Source organism: Pseudophryne corroboree, chromosome 9 (genome assembly GCF_028390025.1).
Source record: "Pseudophryne corroboree isolate aPseCor3 chromosome 9, aPseCor3.hap2, whole genome shotgun sequence".
Lineage (NCBI taxonomy): Eukaryota > Metazoa > Chordata > Amphibia > Anura > Myobatrachidae > Pseudophryne > Pseudophryne corroboree.
The window spans coordinates 116,587,390-116,600,264 of NC_086452.1; the positions used below are offsets into that span (position 1 = coordinate 116,587,390).

At 49.1% G+C, this 12,875-nt stretch overlaps 1 protein-coding gene across 9 annotated transcripts in view; it reads right to left on the bottom strand.

Moving 5' to 3' along the window:
- CACNA1E (calcium voltage-gated channel subunit alpha1 E) overlaps positions 1-12,875 on the bottom strand; it is a 1,569,892-nt gene that overhangs the window by 513,561 nt on the left and 1,043,456 nt on the right. The window lies entirely within an intron of this gene.

A 12,875-nucleotide genomic window follows, 5' to 3' on the forward strand; every position in this document is an offset into this window, starting at 1 on the left:
GCCCCTGACGGTGTCTGAGATGCCTGAACCGGTACTAACTGGTTTGCCGGGCGTCTCATTTCGTCAACTGACTTTTGTAATGTGCTGACATTATCACGTAATTCCATAACCAAAGCCATCCATTCCGGTGTCGACTCCCTAGGGGGTGACATTACCATCATCGGCAATTGCTCTGCCTCCACACCAACTTCGTCCTCATACATGTCGACACACACGTACCGACACACACAGCAGCCACACAGTGAATGCTCTATTGAAGACAGGACCCTCCTAGCCCTTTGGGGAGACAGAGGGAGAGTTTGCCAGCACACACCAAAAGCGCTATACAGTATATAACAACCCTAGAAGGTGTTGTTTTTATATATGCGCTCTCAATATATATTTATATCGCCAATTTATGCCCCCCCTCTCTTTGTTACCCTGTTTCTGTAGTGCAGTGCAGGGGAGAGTCGTGGGAGCCTTCCTCACCAGCGGAGCCGTGCAGGAAAATGGCGCCGAGTGCTGAGGAGAATAAGCTCCGCCCCTTTTCCGGCGGGCTTTTCTCCCGGTTTTTCTAATAAACTGGCCTGGGTTAAATACATACATATAGCCTTAATGGCTATATGTGATGTATTTATTTGCCTCTAAGGTACTCTATATTGCTGCCCAGGGCGCCCCCAGCAGCGCCCTGCACCCTCCGTGACCGAGATCCGTGAGCCGTGTAGCAACAATGGCGCACAGCTGCAGTGCTGTGCGCTACCTCTATGAAGACTGAAGTCTTCTGCCGCCTGTTTCCGGACCTCCGTTCTGCCGTTCTTCAGCGTCTGTAAGGGGGATCGGCGGCGCGGCTCCGGGACGAACCCCAGGCTGACCTGTGTTCCGACTCCCTCTGGAGCTCAGTGTCCAGTAGCCTAAGACTTCAATCCTCCTGCAGGCAGGTGAGTTGCAAGTCTCTCCCCTAAGTCCCTCGTTGCAGTGCTCCTGTCGCCAGCAGGAGACACTGATTAGAAACCTAAAAAAAACTTTTCTAACTAGCTCTTTAAGAGAGCCACCTAGATTGCACCCTCTCGGACGGGCACAAAAACCTAACTGAGGCTTGGAGGAGGGTCATAGGGGGAGGAGCCAGTACGCACCATGTGACCTAAAAGCTTTTTTAGATGTGCCCTGTCTCCTGCGGAGCCCGCTATTCCCCATGGTCCTGACGGAGTCCCCAGCATCCACTAGGACGTTAGAGAAAAAAACATTTAAAACTGCTAATAGGAGAGGCATAGCCATGACTCATTTTTTAAATATTAGGCATATCATTATACTTTTCCTATTTTGGAATTGTCATAATTGCTACTGAGAACACCTAGAATTGTACATTCTATAGAAGTATAAATGTATTAGTTCACCTAAAATATACAGTATATTCTCCCTTACATCCCACCACCATCAATTAGCAGAACTGTGCTGTTTGTATACCAGGGATCCATCCATTTCCAAATTTACAGAAAAGATTCCTTCTCACCAAGTAGATAATCCATCAAATGTCCACTGAGTCAGTACAGGAGCCTCAGATCTGTCCAATCAGTGTCTGTGGGACTTGTGTTGCTTTGAGCTGAAACTCGCCCAGTGTGTATGGTTGGGCTATGAGCGATGAGCGGTGGTGCGCGCTCCCGCATTAATTGCCAGCCACCACCGTCCGACGGGCTGTTTGAACAGCCGAGTGAACCCACTGTCCACAGACTCCTACTGGGAAAAGTGGTTCACCCCCCCATGAACATCGATGGGCCAGGTAAAAATTGGTCAGCGTTTATGCACTGAGTGTTTTTTTTGCCAGCGATGTTCACACCATCGCTGTGCATACATGTTGGGCAGAAACGCCCAGTGTGTATGCACCTTTATACCTTTAGCTGACTCTGTTAAACAGTCAGAGTCTGCAACAGAAATCTCGGGGCCCGGTACGGGTGTCCCCTTTGCCCCTCCCTGTTTCCGGGTATGTATACAGTAGTTGCCATTGCAGAGAAAGGAAGCAATGGCTGGGTTTAATGGGCCCTACACATATAAAGATCCGCCGCCGAGCTGCCCGACGGTGGATATGGCCAACGGGCGACCCGGCGGCGGGGGGGGGGGGGGGGGTGGCAGTGACGGGGGGAGTGAAGTTTCTTCCCCCCCCTGTCACCCGGCTCCATTGAAGTGCAGGCAAATATGGACGAGTTCTTCCATATTGGCCTGCATGCGCAGCTGACGGGAAACCAGCGATGAACGAGTGCAGGGCCGCGCCTCGTTCATCGCTGGTGACTTCACACTCAAAGATATGAATGGTATCTCATTCAATGATGAACGAGATCGTTCATATCTTTCAGTTACATCGACAAGTGTGTAGGGCCTATAAGGCTGTGACTGGTTGTTTACTTCTTTTTTTTTTAATGTAAGTTTCAAGTGAATTGATCCTCCAGCCCATACAATGTGTAGCCACATCTATGCTTCAAGGTCTAACAATATTGTGAAATTGGCTTTGTACAATAATAGGAGAGCATATAAAGAAATGTATAGCCTATGTGTGCTTTCTGCTATTGCTACTTAACCGAGAGAGAAGCGGCATGGTGTAATATATGGATTTAATTACTGCTTATATAGTATAATAAAGTATTTGCTACAAAGATCACACATTATGACCTTTAATAAATCCTATTAATATGGGACATGCTTAATTGTGTGTGTACATTGTTTACTGGGAATAAAGGCAGAAGTCAGATATTCCTGATGAGGAAATAGCAGACACAGGGCCAGATTCAGAGATGGACGCTGTATGCAGCAGCTGTGCATCCAGGGGCAGATTCAGAGATGGGCGCTGAATGCAGCAGCTGTGCAGCCAGGGGCAGATTCAGAGATGGACGCTGTATGCAGCAGCTGTGCAGCCAGGGGCAGATTCAGAGATAGACGCTGTGTGCAGCCAGGGGCAGATTCAGAGATATATGCTGTATGCAGCAGCTGTGCAGCCAGGGGCAGATTCAGAGATGGACGCTGTATGCAGCAGCTGTGCAGCCAGGGGCAGAGTCAGAGATAGACGCTGTGTGCAGCCAGGGGCAGATTCAGAGATATATGCTGTATGCAGCAGCTGTGCATCCAGGGGCAGAGTCAGAGATAGACGCTGTGTGCAGCCAGGGGCAGATTCAGAGATAGACGCTGTATGCAGCAGCTGTGCATCCAGGGGCAGATTCAGAGATAAACGCTGTGTGCAGCCAGGGGCAGATTCAGAGATAGACGCTGTATGCAGCAGCTGTGCAGCCAGGGGCAGATTCAGAGATGGACGCTGTATGCAGCAGCTGTGCATCCAGGGGCAGATTCAGAGATAGACGCTGTATGCAGCAGCTGTGCAGCAAGGGGCAGATTCAGAGATAGACGCTGTATGCAGCAGCTGTGCAGCCAGGGGCAGATTCAGAGATAGACGCTGTATGCAGCAGCTGTGCAGCCAGGGGCAGATTCAGAGATAGACGCTGTATGCAGCAGCTGTGCAGCCAGGGGCAGATTCAGAGATAGACGCTGTATGCAGCAGCTGTGCAGCCAGGGGCAGATTCAGAGATAGACGCTGTATGCAGCAGCTGTGCTAAAATATGTGAAAGTAGCAGGCGGCATCTTGAGTAGAAAGACGCTTACTGCTGACTTTTGTTATCTGCTGCGTCCGAAAAAATGCAGCATCGGATCCCTCTGTGTGACCATCAGTCATCTGCTTAATCCTCTTCGAACGCTGCCTAACGCTGCCCTGTCCTTGCCCCCAAACGGCTGCAGCATTTCAATCATGCTGCACTTAGGGAGCACTGCATGCAATCTTGCAGAACGAGATCTGGACATACGCAATGAGCTATCCAGGGGTATTTTAAGAGAGGAGGAGGCCTGTGTTCAGCCTCCTCCGTTCGGGCCCCCTCCTCTCTGCCCGGAGCGCTGTAGAGTCTGAGCACTAGAGGGCTCAGACTCTACTGCGTATGCGCAGATCTCCGGGAAAATGGCCGCGGCGGCTATTTTCCTTGAGATTTCTCTACTGCGCATGCACAGAACTCCGTGAACTCCGTGAAAATGTGAACTCCGTGAAAATGTGTTCTAAATTAATAGAGCTGCGGATGCTGGCACTGGACTTCGGAGGGTGAGTATTTAAAAAAGGGTGCAGTGTGTGCAGTGGGGGCCCCCTCTGGACTCAGGGGCCCGTGTGCACCGCACACACTGCACCCATTATAGAAACGCCAGTGGAGCTATCTGATGATGCGCAGATCTCACACCAACAGATGTATGGAAACCATTGGGTTAGCAATTAGCATACATCCCTGGATTAGGCCCCATCTGTGTGAACATCGGCCGTCTGAGTAACCCTCAGACAGGAGCATATTAAGAGAGGAGGGGTCTGTGTTCAGTCTCCGCCTGAATCCCCTCCTCTCGCACAGGCGGCATAGTAGACTCTAGAACCACTATCAGACTCTAGCGCTGTCTCAGAGTCTAATGAATTAGGCCCACAATGAATACAAGGTATTTATAGGATAGGACAGTTACAATGCAATGTGAGCTGAACGGGCAAAACCGTGATTCCTGTACAGCTGCGGCCTATTCTATGCTAATCTTTTATATGTATATTACTTTCATGTGAAACATATTAGCTGGTTTCATAGTTTAATATTTCAAGGAGAACTTTCACTGCTTATTAAAACTTTAATAAATACAGTAATATGGGAGACATTTATGATTCCTGTCAGAACAGTTTTTTTAAATGTCAGTACAAGGTTACAATGTTATAATTAAATGGATTTCCATACATCTGATTGCTATGCTGTAACCTTGTTAACGGACAAGAAAAGAAATAAAGTGTTCTGTAAAGGTGGCATCTTCTAGCTGTATCGTGTCATTCCAGGAATGCCTTCCTAACAAACCATCATTAGGATAAATTGCAAATAAAATGTCTTTGAGTGTACTCTGCCTACGCAACAGAATAATGTAAGATACATGGTATACTATATTGGTAGAGATTTAAGATTTATTTGATATTTCTGTTGGAATATGATTTTGGCGTAAAGCAACAACATTGTAGAATGGTCATAGGAGTCATTCAGACCTGAACGCAGCCGCGCGTCTGTACGCAGCGGCTGCATTCGGGTGGTCTGCGCACATGCACCAGCCAAAGTGCATGTGCACGACCGTACACTTTTCAGCCGCATCCCTCAAGGATGCGACCGCAAGGTAATTGACAGCGACGGCTGTTGGGGATGTGTCAACGCAGGTTTCACGGGCGGGTCAAACGGGGTGTGCCAGGAGCGTTTTTGCAGCCGCTCCGATAAAAAAAAAAGATGGTGTCCAGCCGCCTGAACCTTAATTTGATACACCCACAAGTAAATTGCAGACGCACTCTGAGGCAGCACTACACATACTGGGCAGCCCTGCCCTGTGCTGGGCGGCCCCCATCATGTGCAGAGATGGACGCAGATCTTGCTGTGTGTGCAGCAATCTGCATCCATCTCTGAAAAACCCCCATTGTGGCTGCATGGCATAATCCAGCAAGTAGACTAATGATAGTGGGGGTCATTCCGACCCGTTCGCACGCAGCGGTTTATCGCTGCGGTGCGAACGAGTCCAGAATGGGCATGCGCGGCGGCCGCAATGCGTGTGTGTGACGTTGCCCGGCGACAGGGTTCGCCGGGTTGCGTTGCATCCTACGATGGAAGCGGTCGCAGAGCCGACCGCAAAGAAGATTGACAAGAAGAAGGCGTACCTGGGCGGATCCGGACCGTTGGAGACCGTTTTCGGGGAGTGGTGAGGAAAACACAGGCGTGTCCAGCAGAACAGAGGGCGGATGTCTGACATCAAAGCCGGCTCCAGCATCGCAGGGATCGTCACGCAGGGTAAGTAGGTATAGGGCTAGTCTTCCTCTGCTTGAATTTTTTTTAGCTTAGCAAGGCTGCACAAGTGATCGCAGCTCTGCTAAGCAAAAATACACTCCCCCATAGGCGTGGATTAGTTGATTGCAGCAGCAGCAAAAAGTTGCTGGCTGCGATCAACTCGGAATGACCACCAATATCATTAAAGATCTCTCACTAAATTATATTATTTTTCCTTAAGGAAAAAAAGGGTTATTATCGCCACTGTATTTTCTAAACATGTTTATTAGAACATGTTCAGAACTTAAGGTGTGTACACACGGTGAGATAAATCTGTAAGATTTTGACTATATAGTCAAAATCTTAAGGAAAGTTAGTGCAAATCTCATGGTGTTAGGCAGCTTGTGATACCGATCCAATCCCGATGCGCACTCCCGTGGAGTCGGTATCGCAAGGCTAGAAAGACTGTGCAGGCAAGTCAATCTTCACTATCTAGTGCAGAGGTGGCCAAAAGGTAGATCGCAACAGACTTAACAGAAAATAACTGCAAGGAGCCTGCCGCCGCTGCTTCTCTTCACAGTTCCCAGGGATGCAGTGTGCGGGTGAAGAAATGACGTCACCCGCGATGTGAGGAACCAGTTTGATCCAGCCGGCGGTGCTGACAAAAGGAGAAGCAGCCAGTGGGAGGCCATGCAGCGTGAAAGCGGGAGCCGTGACTGCGGGGAGAGGGAGGACTGAAGCTAGGCAGCGTGACAACTTGTCAGGTAAGTTATGCAAAGGGGGGTTTCTTCACAAGGGGAGGGATGATCTGCACAGAGCGTGGTATCTTCACAAAGGTTGTTTTTTTTTACACAAGGGGGATCTGCAAAGGGTGGAGGATCTGCACAGTGGGGATTATTGTACAGGGGGGTATTATGCAGAGGACTGGAAGGGGGTATCTGCAAAGTGGGGCATTTGCACGGAGGAGGGTATTGTACAGGGGGCTATTATGCAGGGGAGTGGAAGGGGGGTATCGGCACAAGGGGGGGGATCTGCAGAGGGGGGGATTTGTACAGAAGGGGGTTATTTGATGTCATAATAAATGCTATTTTTAAATGTGAGCTTTATTATTGGTGTTATTTGACACCGGTAGATCACCGGTAAGTAAGTGAACAAAAAGTAGATCACAGGTTCCAAAAGTCCGGCCACCCCTGATCCAGTGTACTGTCTAGTACAAAGTGTAGTCAAAATTGGCACTGTGGGGGTCATTCCGAGTTGTTCGCTCGGTAAATTTCTTCGCATCGCAGCGATTTTCCGCTTAGTGCGCATGCGCAATGTCCGCACTGCGACTGCGCCAAGTAAATTTGCTATGCAGTTAGGAATTTTACTCACGGTTTTTTCCTCGTTCTGGTCATCGTAATGTGATTGACAGGAAGTGGGTGTTTCTGGGCGGAAACTGGCCGTTTTATGGGTGTGTGTGAAAAAACGCTACCGTTTCTGGGAAAACCGCGGGAGTGGCTGGAGAAACGGAGGAGTGTCTGGCCGAACGCTGGGTGTGTTTGTGACGTCAAACCAGGAACGACAAGCACTGAACTGATCGCAGATGCCGAGTAAGTCTCGAGTTACTCAGAAACTGCACAGAGATGTCTATTCGCAATATTGCGAATCTTTCGTTCGCAATTTTAAGAAGCTAAGATTCACTCCCAGTAGGCGGCGGCTTAGCGTGTGCAAAGCTGCTAAAAGCAGCTTGCGAGCGAACAACTCGGAATGACCCCCTTAGTCAAAATCGTACATAGGTGGCAATTCCAAGTTGATCGCAGCAGGAAATTTTTTAGCAGTTGGGCAAAACCATGTGCACTGCAGTGGGGGGGGGGGGGGGCAGATATAACATTTGCAGAGAGAGTTAGATTTGGGTGGGTTATTTTGTTTCTGTGCAGGGTAAATACTGGCTACTTTATTTTTACACTGCAATTTAGATTGCAGATTGAACACACCACACCCAAATCTAACTCTCTCTGCACATGTTATATCTGCCTCCCCTGCAGTGCACATGGTTTTGCCCAACTGCTAACAAAGGTGGTCATTCCGAGTTGTTCGCTCGTTATTTTTTTTCTCGCAACGGAGCGATTAGTCGCTAATGCACATGCGCAATGTCCGCAGTGCGACTGCGCCAAGTAAATTTGCTATGCAGTTAGGTATTTTACTCACGGCATTACTACGTTTTTTCTTCGTTCTGGTGATCGTAATGTGATTGACAGGAAGTGGGTGTTTCTGGGCGGATACTGGCCGTTTTATGGGTGTGTGTGAAAAAACGCTGCAGTTTCTGGGAAAAACGCGGGAGTGTCTGAAGAAACGGGGGAGTGTCTGGGCGAACGCTGGGTGTGTTTGTGACGTCAAACCAGGAACGAAACTGACTGAACTGATCGCAGTTGCCGAGTAAGTCTGGAGCTACTCAGAAACTGCTAAGAAGTGTCTATTCGCAATTCTGCTAATCTTTCGTTCGCAATTTTGATAAGCTAAGATTCACTCCCAGTAGGCGGCGGCTTAGCGTGTGCAATGCTGCTAAAAGCAGCTTGCGAGCGAACAACTCGGAATGAGGGCCAAAGTTCCTGCTGCGATCAACTCAGAATTACCCCCATAGACAAAATCTCAAGTACAGAATCTGTGCTATTTGTGCTATCTGGGCTCTGGTGGAGTTCATGGGAAATTGCATAGTCAAAATCGTGCATAGCAGGCATCTCACCGTGTGTACACACCTTTACTCAGGTGTAAGAATCTTAATTATGTAAATAATATCTAGCCCAGTGATTCCCAAACTTTTTTGAGTCACAGCACCCTAGAGTATCAGAATTTTTTTCATGGCACCCCTAGGACAAAAGTTTCTAATTGAGAAATTTAGAAATAAATATTAAATTAAGTAAATTGTGTTTATATGTCATCCTTAAGCCCCATCAGGGCTGCCATCAGAAATTGTGGGTCTCAGGACTAACAAAATAGACAGGCCCCCCCCCCCCCCCACCCAAAAAAAAGGTTCTGCCGCTCCACCACTATGTGATATCATAAATTATGATGTTGCATATAGGTGGAGCATTGCGGACCTACAGGAATGGTTCACAGAGAGCTGATACGCAGGGAAGGCTTGTTGTAAGAAGTCCTCCCTGTGCATCAGCCCATTGTTTTTTCACAGCCTGGTGCAGTTCTCCTGGTATTTGCAGTAGGAGCCAAGGATGGGCCCCCTCTCTGTAAGGGCCCGGGACACCAGTCCCCCCCTGATGGCTGCCTTGAGCCCCATACACACTACCCGGCATGGAGGGGGGCGGCATCGGCTTGCTGATGCAGCCGGGACAGGCAGCGACAGTGGGGGTGAACGAGACCCATGCTGCATTTGCAGCATGGCTATCGTTAACGAGGACCTCCCTTGTCTGTACATGTTCTGACGAGGAAGGGGGTTGTTAACGATGCGCGGGAGTGCGCATCGTTAACGACATTTAGTGTACACACTGGACGAGATTGTGAAAGATCTCGCTCCGATCAGCCCTTCTAAGTGAGATCTTTCACTTTGTCGTCTACTGTGCATTGGCCGTTAGGTTCAATTGTGTAGCTGGGCGTGGCTATGAGCTCTCATTGGGTTAGCAGCAAGTCTATCACACCCAGTCCACAGCTGATTGGGCGAGAAACGCCCTCCCACACAGGTTACATCCAATGGGAGACTTGCCCTTTGGCTGCTATGTGTTTGAAGAGCAGGATTAACAACGGGGCTGATGGAGCTGCAGCTCAAGGTCCACACCCCAAAATAGGCCCACTGCATCTGCAGCAACATGCCCTCCAACAATTTACATATAAAAATCGCTACAAATTCGAAAAGGGGCGTGGCCACGGGTAAAGTGGTGTTTGCCACACCCCTTTTCCTATACTTTCAATGGAAGTTTGGAGAGCCAAAAATCGGTACAGACCATAAAAAAAGGTCCTGTACCTGAGAAAAAGATACAGCTAGAGGATATGCCATTGCATCTGCAGCAAGTCTCTGCGCTGTAGATAGGGGGGGGAATCCTTTTACTGCAGCGTCCTATGTCCTGCTGCCAGTCCACCTGCCCCCTCCGGCATCAACAATCCCCACTCCCTAGCCGCGGTGCAGGTGGAACAAAAGCTTCTGCGACCGCGGTATAGATGTGTATGAAAGCGACACAGCGGAAGGCTTTAATAGCCCTCCCTGCGCCGCATACTCTCTGAGCCCCGGTGCCTCCTCTGCGAGTGATGTCACAGAAGTGCCTCCCCACCACAGCCGCGCCCAGATCCCCAGAGGCCCTGACTCCGCAACACAGCACCTGGCCTGCCAGCCTGGAAGCCCCGAGATGGCTAATGTAACAGATAGAGTGGGTGATATCGCGGAGGGTAATGTCTGGACGCTGAATCATTGCAAAAGGTGACAGTGCTGCGCAGTGCAGTGGGGACACAGTGCACTAATTGGGGTTCCTCGTCACTTTATGATGAAAACGACGCCAAAAACAGTAAAAAAAAAAACGTTGAGCTTTTGACCTGTCGACCTAGTACATGTCGACCTAATGACCATGTTGACCTATTGTCCCTGTCGACCTAATGCATGTCGGTCGACCTAATGACCGTTGACCTAAGTTGAGTTGACCCAACGACCCATACCCACGTTAACAATAGTGACTGGCTGCTGTGCGAGTCTCCGACTGCCAAAGGGAGGACAGCAGCTTAGCTGCTTCCAGGAGGGGAAACAGGAGAAGTATTAAACACTCCTCCCCCACTTGCAGAACCTCTGGGCCCAATCCGCGGCACCCGCACCCCCCCACCACCACCCGCGGTGGCTCCGGACCCTCTCTCCCACCCACAGCACCCCCGCCCCTCCCCCACCTGCAGCACCAGCTGTGGCTCCAGACCCCCACCCGCGGCACCCACGCACCCGCCCCTCCCCCACCCGCGGGATCCCCGCAACCACCCCGCACCCGCCACTCCCCAAACCACAGCACCTACTAGGTTATTAATCAGGCCCTGCGTGCGCTGTTCACGCCGTTGCAAGGGGCTACGACCCCTTAACCATTGCACACCCGTTGTCCGTGCAATATTTAACCACTCACACAATTATGATTGGAAGTAATACTCCATATAATACAAATATTGCACGCCACAATGGCATGCAAGGGTTAAGGGGGTGCAGCTCCTTACAACGGTGTGAAGAGCGCCCGTAGGGCGCGATGAATCACCTAGTATTTTATCATTGACAGCCACCAGCACTGGTTTTGCCTATTACAATGACCATAAATAATTTGAATTGGTCCTGGACCACCAACCCAGGGCACCCCTGCAAGTGTCCCGAGGCACCCTATGGTGCCACGGCACACACGGGTAAATTTACTAAGCTTGGAGTTCTGTTTAAGCATGTTGCCCATAGCAGCCAATCAGATTCTAGGTATTATCTTCCAGAAGGTGCTAGATAAATGAAAAGTAGAATCTGATTGGTTGCTATGGGCAACGTTCCATCTTAAATAGAACTTCCATCTTAGTAAATTTACCCCACAGTTTGAGAACCACTGTCTAGCCTATTAAGTACTATGCAGCCACAACAAAGAGTTTCTGCTGCCTCTTATTGCAACAATAGAAAACACGGTTGGTACTGGTAGGTAATGGTAGAGTTAACCTTGCCGCTTTGCCAGCCAGGCTTCCTGCACCCAGTTTGCTGAATCACTTATGCACACTTATGCACAGTAAAACTGGCTTGTACATCCAGTTCTACTTATTTATTTATTTATTTTAATTCAAACAACATATAAAAAGCATAAATGCAAATATATTTATTTTTCAGCCATTCCGAATTGAAAAAAAAAAATTATGCATTTTTCTTGATATTTCCAGTTAGCACCAGATGTGATAGTTATAAGGGGATTGATGTGACACATAGCACAGCGATAGAACTTCATAGATAGGATCGATCCAATCTGAACTGATCATGCGTCAGAGCCGCACTGTGTCGGCGTGTCGCACAACAGCAACAGGCATCGGCGCCTAGCGACGAGATGGTGCGAAAAATCCGAACGCACGGGCGTTCGCAAGGAGATTGACAGGAAGAGGACTATTCTTTGGCATAATGTGAAACATGGGGGCTACTGTTTGGTATAATGTAAAACGTGTGGGCTACTGTTTGGCATAATGTGAAACGTGGGGGCTACTGTTTGGGGGCTACTGTTTGGCATAATGTGAAACGTGGGGGCTACTGTTTGGTATAATGTGAAACGTGGGGGCTACTGTTTGGTATAATGTGAAACGTGGGGGCTACTGTTTGGCATAATATGAACTATGGGGACTTCTCTGGCATAATATGAACTGTAGTCATTACTGTTTGGAATTATGTGAATTGTGGGGCAGCCTCTAAAGCAGCTGTGGCCAACCTGTGGCTCTTGAGCCGCATGCGGCTCTTTCTTTTATTCAAATGTGGCTCCCGACACTCAGTCACCTGACCACAACAGATCCTGGAAACTGGTGCACTCCAACCAGACACACAGCAGCACTACTGTAGTGACATATGAGGGTGGGCTGGGGTAACACAAAGGGGAGCTGGCTGGAGTGACACAGAAGGATCCTGGTAGGAGAGACATAATGGGGGAGCTGACTGGAGTGATACAGGAGGGTGCTGGCAAGAGTGACACAATGGGGAGCTGGCTGCAGTGACAAAGAAGAATCCTGGCAGGAGAGACACAATGGGGAGCTGACTGGAATGACACAGGAGGGTGCTGGCTGGAGTGACACATTGACACATGGGGGAGCTGACTGGAGTGACACAGGAGGGTGCTGGCTGGAGTGACACATGGAGGAGCTGAAGTGTATTATGTGAATATGGCTTTTTCAATATATTTTATGTGGATCTGAATTTTTTAATTATTTTATGTGGAAGTGTATTTTTCAATGTATTTTATGTTGATTCTGGCTTTAAAATTTATTTTATGTGGATCTGGCATTTTCATTGTATTTTATACCAGGGGTGTGGTCTAGCAGGCACAAGGTCACACCCCATTTTTGCACACGCGCCTTCAGCTTGATGTCGGCTCTTTGACG